We start from the raw sequence: 20,235 nt of genomic DNA, 5'->3' as shown, positions 1-20,235 counted from the left end.
CTGGCTTGGGCGACAGTTCTTGCGGCCGCCGCCGCGCATGAACTCAGTCCACGTTTATGGCTGCATGTAGTCGCGTGGAAAATAATGCATCTTGGCCTCGCCGTCGATTTGCTCGGACAGGCTTCCACGAGCAGTGCTTCGCCGCGAGCTTGCCATAGCGCAACTTGGGCGAGCTCGGCGACGCGCACCGCCGCGGTGCCGGCACCGCGCAGTTTTCGGCACCAGTGCAAAGGAACACCATGCGCCGGCAGCGAACTGAAGAGCAAAGACGTCGAACACGCAACGTTTACAAGCATTGCTCACACAGCTACACCCACGTCTCCTGCCCAAACGAATACCACCGACAAGGGCCGTACCCAGCGGGGGTGTTTGAGGGTTCGAACCCCTCCCGAAATCTTTTCCAGGCAGCACGTAAGCAATACTTACTGTTGCTTTCAGCAAAACTACCCCCTTCCCAAAATTCATAACCCCCCCCCCCCTAAGGCCCTGCCACCGACAACAGCAGCGCAAGATATCGTTTCCAGTTCCGAAAACGACTATATGACGTCACCCTGAACCGGCCGGACACGCAGGCTGATGTTTCGTCACGCCGAAAGCGATTTCGCTAGTGCTGCCACTTTGTAGAAGCTCGCGGCCTGGACAATCAAAATCGATTTTAGATGTGATTCCGGCCTCGGATCGCTGCAAATATTTCTGTGAGGCATCTGTACAAATTACTGAAGCCAATTATATCATTTTTTAGGCGTCAAAATTTGGTGTCAGTACTCCTTTAATTTGGAAGTGATGTGCTGGTCCCAGCTGTTTTACATGCAATCCAATGGAATCAATTATTGGTCAATTAAAAGCTAAAACAATTTAAATAAGTTAATTGGAAATTATTTCAAAGAAAAAGCATCAAGGTTACCTCATTTCACGATAAAACTCAAAATTTGCAGACGTACGAACCGCCGTGTTTTTTTACTGATGTCGGCGCCGTCGCAACTGAGGCAGCGAACAGTTGATTAAGCGGTGGGAAAGCAGGGTCGTACAGTCCTACGCATCTCTATTTTTTTCTCTCTTGAGGTTTTCAACCGCCCTTGTTGTGCCCAGTGCCATGTGAGCACTGTGTGGGGTGTATGCTTCACGCTCCGATTTCAGCAATAACACTCATATATCCTGGTTACCAGGGTCCTAGACTCAAATTGGCTATACTAAAGTCGAGGTTCTGAACAAGATCAAGCTAGAATAGGCGTTACGAACTAAATTAAAATGTTCGTATGTTTTTTTTTGTTTTTTTTTAATTGCGATTTTGGTTGATTTGCATTGTCTTGCGGTCACCTTGGACTTCGTTTTAACGGGAGTCGACGGTAATGTGATTATCCTTCTTGGTGTGCTCCACTCTTTTCGCAGCATGTGTGTAGCCGCTTCACCAAGCCATTGATGCGAGAAGCCATGGCGAAAAAAAACTCACGGACAGTGTTGCCTGAACTACAAACAAGGAAGAGTCGAGGGGTGTTCGGAAGAGTTGGAAATGATTGGGCATGGCCATAGCGGGGATAAGTATCGATGAAGAAGTGAGGGTAGTCAGAGGAGAGATTGAAACGGCACCTGAAGGCAGTTCATTCAACAGACTTCGCACGCACCGAATCTGCATCCTGCTAGCACAGGTTTCACCCCCCCCCCCCCCCCGCCCAATCAGACCGTTCCAGGGTCACAGTGCTTCGAGATGCCGCCACGTGCGGCGTCCTCACATGCGCCACGTTGCTTATTCTCGTATCTGTTCACTAATTCATAGTCTCCGCACGGCCACCGAGCTCGTGTTCAAAAAATACTTTTCCTTCCTTTGATCACACTCCCACTTCCTGCACATTCATTTTCACCCATTGTTTTTACTACCCTTCTTTATGTGATCTTTGTATGCCGTAGATTCCTCATCTACCCAGTGAATTCCCGAGATGGCCTAGCGCTCTTCCTGTGCACTTGTTATAAATAATGAATAAATAAATAAATAAACAAACAAACAAACACATAAATAAATAAATAAACAAAATGTATGTGGTTGCTATTCGTCACCTTTACTTGACCACTCGTGCCGTATTGGTGGCTACATTTAATGGTCAAACATGATTAACGTAACTGAATAAATACCAACCACCGCCACTACCAACGGTAATCGTATTTAGGTAGATATTTCTGCACCAAAGAATGTCTTTTGCATCAGCTCCTTAAACATGGATGTTTGCAAACAATGAAGATTACCGGCGGCGACGTTAGCAACCATACCGCGGGCGAGTGTAACCTTGTCCAATTGGTGAAAAAATAAATTTCAACCCTGCAAGGTTGTATGGTGTTTGTAGTGAAAAGAGAGCATGAAGGGAGGTAATAGAGTATATGGAAAGGGAGGGGATCTCACGCCATTCTTCCGCTCACTGCACCGGCTAGTCGATTACGTTGATTCCCCAATGCCTCAATAAGGGTCAAATGCCGCAACGAGTTAGATGAGCAACAAAGTTGACAGTCGATCACTCGAAGATGATACGCTACAAAGAAACACCACAAACGTCTGGTTTGCTCAATCTAAGGGAAGTTAATTATTCAATGCGATATAGCAAATCCGCTAACTTCACTCTTTGTTGGCTGGGCGAATTTTATAAAGTATGCATGAAAATTTTGGTGTGAAATTGCGGTTGAATCATGATCGCCATATCGATTTTAACGTCGTGAATTGTATTGAATAGCGCATAACTCCTTTTGCTACTCCTTGTATAACACAAATACTTACTTATTGTCAGTGTGAATAATTTTTTTAGATATAGGTTTTATAAATATGACGCCTTAAAAAAACACTAACCACGAAGTTTCGATAGAGTCATAATGCTTTCATGCTTTCATGTTTTAAAAACAATTTCCTTCCTAGTCAAATTTTCAGAGTAGTCTTCACTTGTATAAAGTTTACTCCTCCTACTCCTTCAACGCGAACGATCTAAAAACTTTTAAACACTCTATAGCGCCGCTTACATTCCACAGGAAGCAGACCATTTTTGGATGCCTGCACTGGCCACGGTGCACTGTTTATTTTGTTCGGCTACTGCACCGCCAACCTATCCCAAGTTGGCCAGTTTTCTTTTCAGAAATTAACCCTATTAGCTAGACTACCTGCAGGCACGCACACACTCACTGTATTAAGTACACGCTGCTGCCACCTAGGGCTTTTTTTTTTTTCAAAGTGTTCAAACAACGTATATTGCCGCGAGCCATTTTTATATGTTTTTTTGCTTGTGTGTTTCGTGGCCACCACTTGGCCGTGCCTGACTGTCTCATCTATATTGGAAGCGAACCGCCTGTTTCCATCTCTTTTTTTTGTATGTCACACAAGCTATCCTATTTGATAGAGAGAGTGATGCGCCCTGTCGTCACTTGACTGGAATGGTCTCCTTTGTTCTCGATGTAATTCTACTAATCCAAAAATTAGCGAGCACACAGATAACTTCTCCAAGTGAACAAGCCGCGGCATTCGATTTACCGACGCTGGCCCATGAACGTCACTTCGTTCGCGGCTCCTTCTCCGCTTGTCTTTTCTTTTAGTTCTTAGCGGATCATAAGTTCGCTGCAAGAAACGTCGTTGCTTGAAGAACCTTGCGTCGCCTTTGGCTACGTGACAATATGTTTAAACGCACATCAGAGAGAGGACAAAGCCCTTTATTTTTGCAGCGGAGTTGTTATAGGCTATCTACTCCGTTTTTCTTCTTTTTATTCGCGCACAGATAGGTAAACGCCGCTTGGTACCCGCCTCCTCACTTGCGCACATCCTTGCCCGCGACCACCTCTTTCTCGTGTTTGTTGGCGTACGCGATGCCCCTGAGTGTGTCAGTTTACCGTGATGACATGCATGGTCTAGAGAAGTCATTGCACTTGGGTTCCGCCCGAGCTAACGGTAAGGCACGTGTTGTGCGCAGCGACAAAGAACAGCGCGCCTTCGAAGAGCGATGGCGTAAGCATAAGTGACAACTGGCACTATCCGAGAGAGAACTGCTACGACGATCGGGCCGCGTATCGCGAATATTCGAGGCGGAAAATGGAAGACGTCGATGAGGATACAAACCCACGGAACGCTTTCCCGGTGCCAATTCGGAGTTGGAGCCGGTGTTTGTGGCCAACCAATGCAGCACCGCTTCTGAGGAGTGTGGCCGCCTGTAGTTTACCGGAGACGTCAGTTCCCTTACCACAGTAAACCGCAAACAGCTCCGTTATTCGTCGACATTTGCAGAGTGAAATCGCACTGACTTTCAACAGCACAGCTGTTTAAGCTTTTAGTTCCGCCGGGGAGCATTACCAGAAAACTGAGCCCAGCCTAGCGCAAGTGAGCGTGCGCCTCGTGAGGAGCGTTCGGCGTCGGCCAGATCGACCTTCGAGAACACTCTGCCCAGCATTCGTGGCGTGATCCCTCGCGTGCTGGTCTCCTCCCCAGATGACGTGCGTTCGCGCCTTAAGTGGGTTACTCAGACACAGAGTTCGTGCTACACACACTGAGTTTGCGAAGCCGGTTGCCGCGGGTTCCATTTCGTGCTAACGCGGTCAATGTTGGGACAGATGTGAAAGCCTGCTGACAGATTGATGCGGGCCTGCCAGTCATGAATAATTTTCATTAGAAAATTAGCAAATTCATGTGAGGTGCAACCGCCGCGTCTCTGACGAAAGAAGAGGGGTGGCCAGCTCTGCTGTTTCTCCATCTTTGCACCAAGCTGCGCCAAATTTTGTTAGATAAACACCAGCCCGTAATTCTATCATCTGCTTCACCAGACGGAGCAGCGTCGCAAAAGTGTTCTGACGTCCTTAGCTTTTAACCTGTATTACATGAGCGTTTGAAAGGACACTTGAATCGAATGACCTTCGCAATTTCAAATGCTATTCGAACTGGAAAGAGGTCCGCCGGCATACACGACAATTCTCAACGGCGGTTTAAAGTTTCCGCATTCAACTGCCATTGGTTGGTGTCGCTGCTGCTGCCCAGTTTCGGTCGCGTGACTTGACAAAAACGTAATCTACGAGTAAAACGTGACCAGAAAACACTTTTTAGTGATAAAATTGATACCAACCTAAAATTTCGCAGAAGCAGGTGGTTCTTTTGTCACCACCGGTCTTGAGAGTACTAAGTTTCCTTGTAATAGTAGAACGAGTGAAACCGCGCCATCTCCACTAACATGAAACCTGCGGTAAAGTGGAGGATGCACTCTATAATCGTATTCAAACATTGTAATCCTGTCTCTTGCCACACGGCCCGCGCTGACATACGCAACATCCCCACTAAAAAGCCGCAGGAAAAGTGGAATTTGAAGCGTAGAAGTGTATATTTTAAAGTTAGAGCGAGTATGGAGCGAAATATAAGCAAGCAAGAAGCGCAAACGACAAACGAGTGCCCCGGTGTGTTCTTTTAGTACGCGTATTTGCCCATGGAGATGAAACATTCCAGCGCCAGGCGTTGGAAAACGAGTGTTTCGGTGTTATAATACCCTGACCATATGACAATACGACGACGAATTACGACAACGACTTGAGGCGCCTACAGCCCGACCACCTGAGGCGCTTCGCGCCTAATAGAAAACAGACACACTTGAGAAATTATGATGATCGTGCCCTTAAACCAAGATACACTGGTAAATATTTCTTTTTGTAATTAGCGCATGCGATACTGCACTCGAAAACAAGACCGTTCGCGTTTTAAAAAACTTTGCGAACGTCAAAGGCCGTTGATTGTTTTTCATTGATTCAAAGGGCATTTCAACCAAATGCATTGGAAAATTGTCGCGTAGCAGCTCAAAGGTGGCATTTGAGTCAAATGACATATGGTTCAAAGGCATTTGAAACGCCCGTGTAGCAGTAATATATGTGAGTATCTCACGGGATGGTTGTCCCAACCTTCCCGCTGTAGAATTTTTGTGCTTACGATATTTCTGTACATATTTCCCGCACCGGCGAGGAATCTTGGTCCCCAAAGCTCTGGCCACCACTGTTTTTTTTATTTTTGCCTTCGGCTAACCCGTTTGCTAGACGGGCGTTTCGAAGAACTTTAAATGGAATGTCATTTGACTCGAATACCATTTTGGAGCTGCTACGCGGCAGTTTTCATAAGAATTTGGTTAAATTTCATTTGAGTCAAAGGGGCACAACCAACAAAATTTGGATTCTCAAAGGCAGTCAAAGGCTCAAACGTGGTCGCTGGTGCTCTCGAACGCAGTTTCTGCATGCCATATTTACAAAAATAATTATTTACGAGGAAAACTCGGTTTTGAAGAGGAGGCATTTAATATTTTTTCATTTGTTCTTGTTTCATTTGACCTGCAAGCAAGCACCATGGTGCACCACTGAAGACGTGTGCCCTTGACGATTGAGTTAAAACACGCCCGGTAACATTCCTCCTGGCATTAAAAAGGAGTCTTGTTCGTTACGATATAGACCTTGAGCAAAGGATTCTGCTGGAAGTCAGATGTGTATCGAATGCCCGTGCTACACGACGGTTTCAAGGGGCATTTGAATCGAATGACCTTAAAATTTTGAAATTCTATTCGAACTGGAAGAAGTTCCGCCGATCCACACGACTTTCTCAAAGGCAGTTGAAAGTTTCCGCAGTCACCCGCCGTGTTATGGTGTCGCCACTATTGCCGTCTTTGGTCCTCATAACGTGGTAAAAATTTATTTATTTATTTATTTATTTATTTATTTATTTATTTATTTATTTATTTATTTATTTATTTATTTATTTATTTATTTATTTATTTATTTATTTATTTATTTATTTATGGGTACTGCAATCCCCTGGAGGGATTTTCGCAGGTGGGTACAAAAGACGGAAATATTAGCATATAACACCAGGCAAACAAATGGAACACTCACTCACATTTCACATAGTAGGCAGCCATATAACACAAGTCAAAAAAAGAAACGTCACTTGCGTTTGACAAACGTAATCAAACGTAACAAAAATAGTACAGATGAAACATCAGTCTCATTTTATGAAAAGAAAACCAAGCTAGCACAGAAGCAAAATTATTTTCTCTGCTTTTCTAGAGCAGCAGCAAAGGATGCTAAAGATTGTTTTGTAACTTGATGGTTATTTAAACTATTCCAATCCTGCACAGTTCTAGGGAAAAAAGAATATTTGAAGCAATTATTGCGGATACGGAACGGAGTTATCGTACGAACATGGCGTTGTCTGGTGGCGTAACCTGAAGAAAATGTAATAATTTTTGTTATAAGAATGTAATAAGAATAAAAATGTAATAAGAAAATAAATTTCAGGCCAAAACAATTTTGGGGGTGGTAAATTTACATACCCTGCATACACGCACAGATAAACAACTTATAATGGACACATGGAATGAAGAGTGGACAAAGTCTAGACACGCCAATAATCAGACATGCGGATACAAAGCCTGGCTAATAAATGTTTACTACACCGTTACTGCGTGCACCTTATGCATTTCTGCGCTTGCGAGAGTGTTTTCGGACTGCACGAGCTAATATTACCTGTGAGGGAGCCCTTACCGGGACGGCCTTTACGGTGCCGCAGTGCTGCCTGCACTGACGAAGTGCTCTCGACGAGGGTAGTGTTCCTTCTTTCGAGTGCCGGTTGTAGCAGTTAAGGAGGGAATCCAAGCGCTCGTCGTTCAAGATTCGAAGCAGCTTGTATGTAAATTAGTCGTGCCCCGGCGCGTGTTAAGCGCTGGACACATGTACGACTGGTGCACGCGATTCGCATGCGACTGACCGTTACGATTGATCGTTAGGACCTGTTTTGGCCTCGTTCGCTGGTCGGAGGAGGCTCACGACGTGCGACTGGCAAGCCAGATGCAGTCGTGCCATCGTCGCCGTCGTCGTGAGGCCACAGCCAATGAGAGCCCGCTGAGCCCGCAACAGGCTTGCGTTGCTCTGGTCGGCTCGGGTGTTGAGAACTTTAGGCTTAGCGTCCTGGCGAATATTTGATCGCCGCAGCCTGCGCAACTGCGAATGACAATCCGTAACAGAACTTTGCACCACACTATCGTCCCCTTTCTCGCATGTGAAACTTTATTTGAGCTACAACTGCTGTTTGAGCGATCGGTGACCGAGACATCTGCGTAGCCTGTTTCGATGCTTCCGCGCAGGTATCGCCATCTCTTAGCCGCTCGGCGCACCGCGTGCCGCGGCATCCACGGGCGGTCAGCATAGGCTTGCATCGCGGCAGATATCTGATCGCCGCTTTTAAAATAAGCCCTGAGAACAATCCCTAGCACAATTTTTCACCTCACTAACACCTACTTTCTCGCATGTGTAACTTTGTTTTAGCGATCAGATTGATTCGGAAGAGCAGCGACAAGCGGTTGCTAGCGTGGTCTGCTAGCCGGCGTACACCGTGGTCTGCGCCGGTTCGAGCCGCTGAGTGTTCCGAGCTGGCAGGCGCGGCCGGCGTGTGCGCGGACTGTTTCCGATGCAGAAAACGCTTCACGATTTCCTGCGTTATCCATTTCTTGCGTACAAACGCGCGGAATCTTCAAATTCAGCTCAGCGATCGTCGTAGTTGACCATGGAGCAAAAACAGTGGGCGGATCGGCGCCGACGACGCATCGCACACGCGCATAGGGCCATGTGTCTCAAATTCGCGCGTACGACTAGTCGTGGTGACAGTCGTAACGATCAGTCGCATGCGAATGGCGTGTACCAATCGTACATGTGTCCAGCGCTTTAACCTGGCGAGTGTACAGCGGAACAGCGGAGACGGAGGAGTAGGCGCGCCATCTATCGGGCGACCTATGAACTATTGTTGCACAGCTGCACCTCTAGCGGTCGCCTCGAGAACTAGTGTACTCGAGGGACTTAGCCCGAGCAAGAGGAGCTTCTCCCCTAAAACAACACAAACCCATTTCTGGAAAACCGGAGAAGCGTCGACTCCGGCGAAGGATCCCCGCACTCAGCCCTGGCGATTTCGTACTAGTGCTGCCTGCCATACAAAGCAATCTGCTAAAACCCCCCAGCAGATTGCTGCGGCGTCGTAGCAATTTGGCACTGCACCCCCCTCCAGATCTTAACAAAACATCAACAGTCTCATCACTTCAACCTGGGTTGGACCGGGGTAATATACTCCTTGGATTTAAGGCAATGGCGTCACGACTGCAGCCCGGCCCTCGCTGGTAGCTTTTCAAGGCTTGCATGTGCGGCGCCTCTTCCCTCGTGTCCACCACTTTCCCTAGAAAGCTTCCGTGAGACGGCGTAGTGCTCGTTCAGGGGAAGTCACCTCCTTTGCCGGCACCTCTTTCTTGTTCTTTGTAGCCTCCTATGCCTTTTCTTTGTCCATGACACACTGGGACGCCCGGCCCTGCGGTTTTCGCATAGGTGCGAACGCACGCGCTCTCGGCGTGGCCAAAACGGTGAGAACTCAGTGAGGCACACGACGTTCACGTCGAGAGAGAGAGAAAATATTTTAAGGAGCTCAAATGTGAGAGTGGAACCCTAGTCCGGGAATCCAAGCGTTGCCCTCGCCGTCTTGGCCCGGGTCACCAGGAGAGTCTGGTCCTCCGGTTGACAGCTTGTTAACAGTGTCTCCCACAGCTCAGGAAAAGAGCAGGTGGGGAGGGGTGGTAGGGCTGGGTTGTGAGCGGATTCCACAGTTATATGCTGGAGGGTACCTAGCTGTGGACAAAATTTGCATGTAGCGGTGTACTGTGCGGGAAACAATAAATTCAATCGAACCGGGTGTTCGTACGTCCCTGCTTGTAATTGTGGGAGTGTTATTTCCTGAGTTTTGGTGAGGAATTGGTGACGGCACGGGAATTTTTGTCTGGTGGTCCGGTAAAATTGGGCAATTTCCTGATAGGTGAGAAGTAGTGTCGGAGCTGCGGTGACCTCGGGGGCTCGGTGGGACAGTTGGCGAGCCTGTTGGTGGGCGAAGCTGTTGTCCGTTGCAGAAACATAGGCAGGTGTCCAAACGATCTCCACTCGGTGAGATGGACGGTATCGCTGAAGTGCCCGTGGGGTTGTTGGTGCCACCCTCTCTGAAAGGAAACTGCGGCAGGCTGCTTAAGAGTCAGTGATGATGACTCTGCTGGAACATAGGATGAGGACTAAGGCAATGGCGAGTACATCGGCGTCTCCAGGGGATGTCGTACGGATGGATGCGCATGAAATTAAATGGTTTGTGGATGTTGTCACTGCAACCATGCTTTGGTTGTCAGTGGAGCTCGCCGCATCTGTATAGGACACGTCAGAGCGATTGCCATATAAGCGTTCGTAAGTTTGGCTGCACGTCGAATAGCGGAGGCAGAGGGCCACCCGCGCGGTCACCCCGACCAGGGCTTGCTCGCCGACGACGCGTACCTGGTGGGAAATGCCGTAAACGCTGACACTGGTACTCAGCTGCAGGGTGAGCAGGCGCATAGCCGTGATCTGGGTGAAGCAGCCCGGCACACGCCATCGGTCCCGGTACGCTTCCGTTACTCCGCCGTAAAACTCCCAGTCACTTGGCACTTTGTCTTCCGTGACGTTGTGCAGCCCCCAGTGCAACTTTAACGGGATACCCTGGTGGCGGCGATGGATGACGAGGCAACGACAGCTCTTCACTTGGAGTTCCCCAGCGGCAGCAAGTTTCTTCGCCCCTTCGGCATTCATAAAAGTAACCACCCATGATTTGTTCGCCTGGTACGCGCTCAAAGCGATAACATTAACAAACAGCTGCACATGAAGCAAAGTGTCAGAGAACTCCACCTTGTACGGCTGGGCTCTCACGTCGGCGTTCAAAAAATAGTTTGATTGATTGTAGGGTTTACGCTCCGACGCAATGCAGGCGATGAAGCACGCCGTAGTGGAGGGCTCCGGATTGATTTTGACCACCTGGGGATCTTTAACGTGCGCCGAAATTTGGTAAACACGGGCGTTTTCGCTTTTTGCCTCAATCAGAAAAGCAGCCGCCGCGGCCCGGAACGGACCTCGCGACCTCATGCTCAGCAGCGTAACGTCTTAGCTGCCACTGAGCCACCACGGCGGGATAAAAAAAATCGCGTTAAGCAAAAATGGTGTAGATGGTAATACAGCTGAATGACTTGATTATACTGGGTGTTATCAAAAGCCGTTCTACTGTTAAAGAGACACTCAAGGGATTTGTAAACATTGCGGGATCACTGGTGCAAATTGTAAGTACTGTGTATAGGCCATGTTTTGACCACTCTCGATGCATTTACGCGACTTTATTCAGTTGAAAAGTCAATTCGAAAATGCCGCCCTCGCCTATCCACCCTCACCGATTTCCTGCAAGGTTTCGTATGACGTCAAGGAAAGATGGCTTGGCTTGACTCTGCTACTGCATGGCTCGTCGACCCTCTGACAAAATCAGTCAGCATAGCGTTTAATCGGCCGACGGCCGGCAGGTTGTTGAAATTCACTCGTTCACTTGAAACTAATCCACGGCACCTTTCTGCCCGGGGGAATGTGCCTTTAGTGTGTTAGTTTGTAGGATGTATCAAGCTCTAAATCTAACTTGCTCCAGACAAGCGCAAATGCAACGCTGCGCTGACTGGTACGCTAGAAGAAAAATCTAAGGCCAATTGAAGGCCGGAGAAGAGTTGGCGAGCTTAATAGAGGTACTAAGGAATTAAATTCGACTGGAGCTGTTATCGTATAGAGCAAAACAAGAGGCAAAAAGCACCTTTTGCGCTGCGCGAACTAGCACAGCGGTGACCAGCATGACCACACATCTGCGACCGCTGTTCCGTCTAAGGAATGCAGTCGCTATACGTGTGATATTGTGGGAATTTGGGGGAAGCGTACACCACTAGTGATATACAAGAAATAGTCATCTAAGCTGCTTGAAATGCTAAAATAAAATAAAAAATATAAACTGACTATACACTATATACCTTATATTTCCATCGCTCCCAGCGCCTGCTAATGGCCGAGTTTTCTTGAGCACTAGGTTTGTTGTTTTGCAAGTCGGAAGTTCGAGTCCCCGACGGTGCAGGTTTGTTTGTTTGCAGTTGATTTATTTGTTTTTGGCCAATGTTTTCTACACTGAATTCTCTATTTTTGCGCTGTAGCGTTCATTGCTCCACGCACGAGTTGGCAGAACACGCGCGAACTTGCACTGACGCGCCAGCGAGTTCTCGTTGGCGTGGTGTTGCCTTAAGCACCGACTGCTTGTGGGCAGTCATTAAGAACAAAAAGTTCTTGCCGCGGTCTGTTAAAAGCTGGTGAGGAGCGCCGGGGTGCAGGAGAACATCATAGAAGAACGTCGGTGACGTGCGTTGTTCAGCTCATTGCTATAGTGCGCGTGATTGCATACGGCGTCGTGTAATCTGTAGCAATGTCAACCCACCTCTTTCCCGATGTAGATAGTGGGAAAGGACCAAGCATATCTAAGCCCGCCCGAAACAATGGTTCGTGGGGAATGTCGATGGGTTGAAGTTCACTTTTAAATGTGGTGCATTTCTTAGGCTCGCGATGTCACTCGTCGATGTTGTCGGCGCCGTCCACACGCTCACTGCGCATGCGCGTCGCGTCGAAGCGCTGGTGCGCGTCTCTCCCCCGTACCCTCCTCGCTCTCAACAACAGGTGCGGCGGTGCGGGAGGAGCGCGTGTACCCCGTGCGCTCCGTCGCTCTCAACAACAGCTGCGGCGGTGCGGGGGAAGCGCGTCTGTGCGCGCATTCGTCGTAGCTACCCGTGCGCTGCGTCGCGCTCAGCAGTAACGGCGGCCGGGCGTGTACACGTGATAACGACGTGGTGGGTGCGTGGAAAGTTCGCGCGCTTGTGTACGGAAGTGTGCGCATGCGCGTCTCTCCCCCGTACTCCTCTCCTTCGAACGCGGGCGGTGTGTATATAAGCGGAGGAGCGGGCGTTCGGAATTCAGTCAAGGGCGTCTTTGCTTGGCTTTCACTTGACTTGACGCTTTGCTTGACGGCACCAAGCAATAAAGACAGACTTCAACTTTACACTCCTTGCCTTCGCTTCTCCTTCATTCAATAGATAAGAATAATAAAGACGAAATAACAATTAAGCATTCCCAAACCATACGCAATTACGCAACATTCACGCGATACCCCCACCACTCTGCGACGCATTTACTCGAGTTCCCCCCGTGGGAAGATGCGGGCGGGTTTTTTTGTGCAGCATCTACACCTCGCCACAGCGCCAGCCTGCCGGAATGCCGCCGAGCCATCAGCGGAAGCATCATGGCCGCTTCTTCAAAACCAACAGCACTGGCGCGTGGCTGATTGTGACAGCCTGCTTCGGGACTGGTCTGGTATGCATGCCTATGATTTCCTCGGCGCGTACAAGGACAAGCCTACCGCTCTTCGACTGGCCTCTTGGTACAACGTCTCCTGCGCAGATCAAGGCTACACAGACGCCAGCTGGACCATGACGTCATTCACAAGGGGTATAAAAGCCGAGGACTCGGCATCTCTCGTCAGTGGGCAAGGCGGCAGCAACGCCGGCACGATGTTCACCCATCGTCTACTTTTTGTGCAGGTATGGTACTACCAAAATGCTCGGTGCATACGGTACGATGACCGCTTTCTGTTGCTGTTGCCTTGCCCATTTGACGTTGTTTCGTTGTGTTCAAATGATTTACTGCTAAGCAGTATATGTGTAACCCCCCCCCCCCAGTTTTCATTCCGGTATCACCAATTTACTCGGCGCCGCTCCGGCGATCCTCGTCACCACCGCTGACACCTCTTTCACGTATATTTTACCCCTCGCCTCAAGCGCGCAGTCAGCGGCTAATGGCGTTATGCGGTTTTCAGAAGATTGTGAAAAATAAACGGAAGCACGGATGGGCGTTTAGAATGTACTGATGATTACTACACTCCGTAATATGAAATTTGTGTGCAGCGCGAGCTGCAGTCTTATCGGTCACGGCGCTTTTCTGCGGCGTCTCAAGAAGTGTTCGCGCGATCACCGAACGTACGGCGGCGTGCGCTACTCTGCTGCTACCTCGCAGTGCGCCGCCCCCACCGGCCAGAATGTTGCAAATCGTGTTTGAACCTGCCGCGCAAATGTCACGTAGTTCCGATTAGCCGCGGTCAAGGGAGCAGCAAGCATGTTGTTGCATATCGTGTTTAAACTTCTCGCGCAAACGTCACTAGGCTTGGATAAGCGAAGAATGGAACAGCGTATGTGGAAAGTGTCAGGGGTAGGGCGCTTCTTGGTGGCGACAAACGTGAGTGAGGAAAAGGCAGTGAGAGAGATGACGACACTCATCTCCGTTTTCTTTCTTTCGTCGCTGCTGCGTTCCCTCACTCGATTACGTGGACATAAACAGACGCCGCTCCCGCGGAGCCCAGGTAACGTCTGCCCCCTAAAACGACCGAAACCCGCCATCGCCGTTTCCACGCAACTTCACTTCACCAAGTAGCTGCGAATCTCTCCCCGAAGAAGAGAAACTTCCCCAGTTGGAACGCCAGTTTAAGGCCATATTTCTTTTTCATCTTGGTAGGCCTTCTGAGCGACATTTTCGCCGGTGTCTTTCACAGCTAGACTTCATGGTAGGCTTCACTTCAGCTAGGCTTCACGCACAGCTAGACTTCATGGTAGGCTTCACTTCAGCTAGGCTTCACGCACAGCTAGGCTTCATGCCCCTACCGATGAAACGCCGATTTTACTGGTGGGAGATTTAGATGTCAAAATTACATGACTCAATGCGGTTAGTCGGCTGTCCTCCTCAATCGAATGGTTCGGGTGTGGGTTAATGTGTTACACACAGTCCTACATACGCATGAAGAAGCATACCAGGAGGAACGAAAGGGGACCACCACATGTTTGTACGCGAGGATAGAGCTCAAGGGCTTCCAGGTTTCAAATCGTCATGGGACGGATGCATGCCGTTCGTTTGGAGGAAGAGCAAGAATCGAAGCGTTGGCCCGAAAACAAGCGAGAATGGGCGCAAAAACAACGGAAAGCTGCTGGCACCGCCATTACCACCTCACGTTCAGCACGTGGAGTAGCGGCGAGGCAAATTCCTCCCGGATGAAGAGAAAAGTGCCCGGTTGAACGCCGGCGTGAGCCACTATCACTTCAGAGGGCTTTCAGGGATATTTTCGACGACGTCTGTAACTTCTAAGCACGCGCACATTACCGGTAGCCGGTTTATGTGTGCGCAGGTTTGTAGAGGAGAATAGTCGGAGGGAGGAGGGTAGGCGGGCACGCGCAGCTGTAGGTTTCATGTACGTACTGATGAGTAGAATGTCCGTTGTGCTGGTGCGAGACTTACACGCGGACGTTAAACGGCCCAATGGGACCTGTCCGGAATCCTTAGTGGTAGAGCGGATTGGGTTTGTGTGGTAGGCTATATCAGGATTACCGACGCAAAACCCATGTCGTTATCTATGGACGTAAAAAATGCCATGTGACACAGTTCGGAAGGGTGAGACGTGAAATGACCTGCTTCTTTAATGTTGTTACGACAGTTGAGGCCACAGTCTGAACCCGGCCTTACACAAACAGTAAGGTGCTTTCGACGCAGGAGGGACACAGGCAGTTCCATGTATATCTGCCAGAACAAAATTTTGATCCGTCAGAAGTTCATTCAGCTAATTGGCTAGGAAAGAGGCTCCGTCGCAAATTACGATAAACGTGTTTCGTTTCGTGCACTACGTGAACTGCGTCCAGCTTTGCATGTCATCCTTCTTCAAAAGGTGGAAGGGCACGAATTTTTTTTTCTGCACTGATCGCCTTTTGCTGAGCGTAGATATTGAACACAACCCGGGACCCTCCAAGCCCAACCCATCCTTGACTTTTCAAAGCGCAGAAGGACCTAGCTCTGGTCCAACTACTCGTTCCCAAACAGATTCAAACTCCGCTCGGCAAATAGCTGCTGCAAATCCTTCTGAAATTTCTACAGTTATTCGCATGTTTAACGAACTGCTTGAAGGGCAGAAAAAAATGGCTGAAGATGTCGCCTGTATAAAATCTTTTCAAGAGTCGGTTCTCACGATTCGACAATCTCGAATCCCGCGTAGCAGTGCTTGAATCATGCAGCCCTGTTGTAGAAAATAGTGCGCTTCAGGATCACCTGCGCTCAAAAATTGACAATCTTTCCGTCGTTGTGACAGATCTGATTTAAAAAAAACGACGATGTAGAAAACAGGTCAAGGCGTGACAATATTATTTTTCATGGTTTGGCGGAACAGTAAAAAAAAACTAGCGCGTATCTTCTAGCCAATATTTCTCGCCTAATCACTGGTCCCCTCAGCGTTGACTGTCCTCAAATCGAGCGCTGTCATCGAATTGGAAGGTTGCGTCAGGGCCATCCTCGACCCGCGATACTGAAGCTACTGAACTTCAACAGCAAATTTTCAATTCTTATAAACTCTTTAAACTGAAGGACTTAGCTTCGCACGTAACAGAAGATTTTTCTGCCAGGGTTCGGTCCATCCGTAAGAAGCTATGGGATGCATCCACCTGTTTCAGAAATAATGGCTCCTCTGTGAAGTTGAGGCTTCACCACGTATTTATTGATGATGTTCGGTATGAATGGGACGAAGCTGCTAGTTGTATGAAAAAATGGCGGGAAAAAACGCATGCGCAGTCGAATTTCACTGCTAATGCCACTACCTTATAGTCTCCCAGTAGTGTTTCGTCGTCTTCTGCATCCGCACCACCCCCTGAATGACTGAACAAACTTTTAATAGTCAACATTAACGCAAGAAACAATGCTAACACGTTTCCTAGTTTCTTATCACTTGTTTCTTCGTATGCCCCTCATGTGATTGGCATCACTGAGACCTGGCTAAGTGAAGACGTACATGATTCGGAATTCAGGGCAAGTTCGCCCTGTGTCCTGTGACCTTTCGTTTATAACTTTACAAAAATCGGGTACCGCGACACCCATTTGCAGAATTCTACAGTGACGCTTCTAAAACCTCCACTATGGTCTCCTGCGCTGCTCATGGTCCGAATTTTAATGCAGCCAGAACCATGAGCATACACACCATTTTTTCAGCAGAAGCGTATGGACTTTTTCCTATTGTACAACACATACTTGAAAATTAAATTCAGAAGTCTATCATCCACACAGATTCCATGAATCTTGTTCGCGCACTGTCATCGCATAAGCCCCCCCCCCCCCCCAAACCCACATAGTTAATCTTGTATTCAACACCATCATGTCTCTGTATGCGCAAAAGCATCCGCTGCTCCTCTGCTGGGTCCCAGGACACGCTGGGATTGCTGGGAACGAGTTGGCACACGAGAGGGCTGCTGCTGCTGCACTCAGGAACACTGTAGACATTACAACGATACCCCACACAGACCTCAAGCCACACATAAGACAACACCTGCGCAGAACATGGCAAACACACTGGGACGAACAGACAGACAACAAACTACATGTAATAAAGCCACACTTGGGACGGTACACATCTGACTCACACAACAGACACACGGAAGTCGCCTTGGGTAGGCTGCGGAGAGGGCACACCCATGCAACGCACTCGTATCTGCTGAGGGGATCTTCTAGACCCCAGTGCAGCAGGTGCGGAGAGGCCCTATCCGTAGTGCACATACTAATCACATGCAAGGCACTTCACACAACACGACACAAACACTTCAGAGAACTCTACAGACAACATATTCCCCTACATCCATCGCTGTTTCTAGGTGACGATGCCATGGTTTCCGTGAAACGTGTGTTTGAGTATTTGTCAGACGTCAAGTTTTTAAACCTCATTTCCTATCACGCTTAATCAAATCTGGCCCTATACACCAGCCATCACCATTGCCGTTAATTGATTTTATTGTTATTCTGGCTTTAGTAGCCACTAATTTTTTTAGATACTTTTGTTTGGTGCTCTTTGCCCCAGCTGGCCTTGCGCCAAAAAACTCCAACCATCATCATCATCATCCTGGCTACGTTGCCGTTCGAGGGGACCGGGTGAATGGGAGAGGGAGAGGCGTCGCCTTGTTATTCTAAGCAGGTCTGAAGTCTTCAGTGTTATCCGCACCTATCAAGACAGGGTCATTTTTTGTAAACTGTATTTGAATGGTCGCACCTTCGTAATCGCCATGTTTTATCGTCCTCCTGGATCTTCAGATGAGGTATTCCACAACCTTGTTCAACACATTTATGACCATAATCTGTTTTCCTCTGAGCTCATTTTCATGGGTGACTTTAACTCTCCTTATATGTGTTGGAAAACCTTAACGTACTCCGCCCGTGATTCATAAGTTAGCCGTGACAGCATTAACTTTTCCTTGGACTTCGACTTCTCTCAAATCGTCCACGCTACCACTAGGGAGCAGGCTATTTTGGACTTGGTATTCCTCAGCTCTAGTATCACGGAAACAGGGCACGAATATGAAATTGAGGAAATTTCCGATCATAAGGCCGTTATTGTTTATTTAAACTCGCAAGTCTCCAAATCAAGCTAGACTTTCACTCCATTCCCGGACGTCAGCAATGCTGACGATGTTTCGATCACAGAGTATTTGACAGCTAGCTTCGATGCATTCAACGAACTCACCGCCCCAAGTGACGTCGATTCACTGGTTGAACAATTTGAACATTTAGTAGTAAAAACTTGCGTAAGGCGATTCGTTCCTTTTAAAACAAAAAAGAAAAATCCTAAAATTCCTTACGTCGCGAGAGATTTTGCATCTGTTTCGTCGTGTTGCTAGATTAAGGCGACAGAGGCGACTGAATGATCCGGAAAGCGTCTCTCGTTTTAACGAGGAAAAGGAACAATTTAAATAAAAATAAGCTCACCAAAGAATTTCTTTTCCGCGCAGAATTAAATAACTTGCTAACAACCAACCGTCGTAAATTTTGGAGCTCAGTCTTGCTACGCGACTCATCGTCCACATCAATCATTGTCGGTAGTGAGACTACGAGTGATCCGGAAACTATATAAAATGTTTTCAACACTCATTTCCAATCCGTATTTTCCAGCGACTGTACGGCCCTTATCACCTTCGTTGTGCCCAGTCAATCTTCTTCAATCCGCGACATTACTATTTGTGAGGACGGAGTATTAAATCTCGTTCTCAACTTTGAAACAAAAACATCTGCTGGCCCAGACGGCATACCTAACCAATTAGTACGTTATGCCTTACGGATGTCCCAATATCTTACAGTTATCATTAGAAAATCGTTGGCTACGGGTGATGTACCAAAATCTTGGAAACGTGCTAAGGTAACTCCCTTTTTTAAGTCGGGAGATAAACAGCTCTTAAATAATTACAGACCAATTTTTTGAAAGCCTATTCTTGCAAACTCCTAGAGCACGTAGTATACAAACACATAATAAAATTTCTTGAGGAAAACAAAATTTTGACTAAAACCCAACATGGTTTCAGGCAAGGGTTTAGTACCCTAACCCAACTGAGTGAAGTTGTCCATGATATTTCAGCTGCCCTCGATGCGGGGAAACAGGTCGACGCCATTTTCATTGACTTTGCTAAAGCCTTCGTTTTCATAACCCCATACTAAATTGTTGTCTAAAGTTAACGCTATTCCACAAAACCCGCTTCTTGTCACCTGGATCCCCAGTTTTCTTTCAGATCGTTGTCAATATATATCCTTTAACTCCAAAACTTCCGGCACTGTCACAGTGACTTCGGGAGTAGCATAGGGTTCAGTCTTGGGACCATTACTCTTCTTAATATTTAATAATTATTTGCCATCTGACATTGACTGCAAAATTCGCCTCTATGCTGATGATTTTGTTCTGTACCACAGAATCACTTCACCTTCGGACCACTGCCACTTGCAGGAGTATTTCGCAAGGTTTTGCAGGTGGTGTCATAGCTGGGACATGAAAATTAACTTCCGCAAGACGGTTCTACTGTCCTTCACTAAGTTCTCACTTCTCCCGTTTTGATTAAATCCTCAACGATGTAATTATGGATAGGATCACAGAATACAAGTACTTACGAATTATAATCACCCCGAACCTCTCTTGGCGTTACACACTGATTACATCTGCAAAGGAGCATTAAAATGTTAGGTTACCTCCGCCATACACTAAAAAACACTCCTAAGGACACTAAATTAACGTTATACAAGACCCTCATATGACCGCTTCTCGAATATGCCTCTCCAGTTTGGAGCCCTTACAAGAAAACTGTAGAAGAAAGCTGTACTATTTATTTGCCACCGCTACGACCGTTATTTTCCCCACCCTCAACACTGTCTTCTTTGAATTTGACACCACTTTCGGAGCGCAGGCGCATTGAGGCTCTGAAATTTCTGCACTGCATCATAAATGGCTCCGTCGCCTTTCGCAGAATTCCCTTACAA

Source organism: Haemaphysalis longicornis, unplaced genomic scaffold (genome assembly GCF_048455015.1).
Source record: "Haemaphysalis longicornis isolate Haplotype H1 unplaced genomic scaffold, Haemaphysalis longicornis Haplotype H1 scaffold_14, whole genome shotgun sequence".
Classification (NCBI taxonomy): domain Eukaryota; kingdom Metazoa; phylum Arthropoda; class Arachnida; order Ixodida; family Ixodidae; genus Haemaphysalis; species Haemaphysalis longicornis.
The sequence above is the reverse complement of the archived record's forward strand: the minus strand, read 5'-3'. Positions refer to the sequence as shown.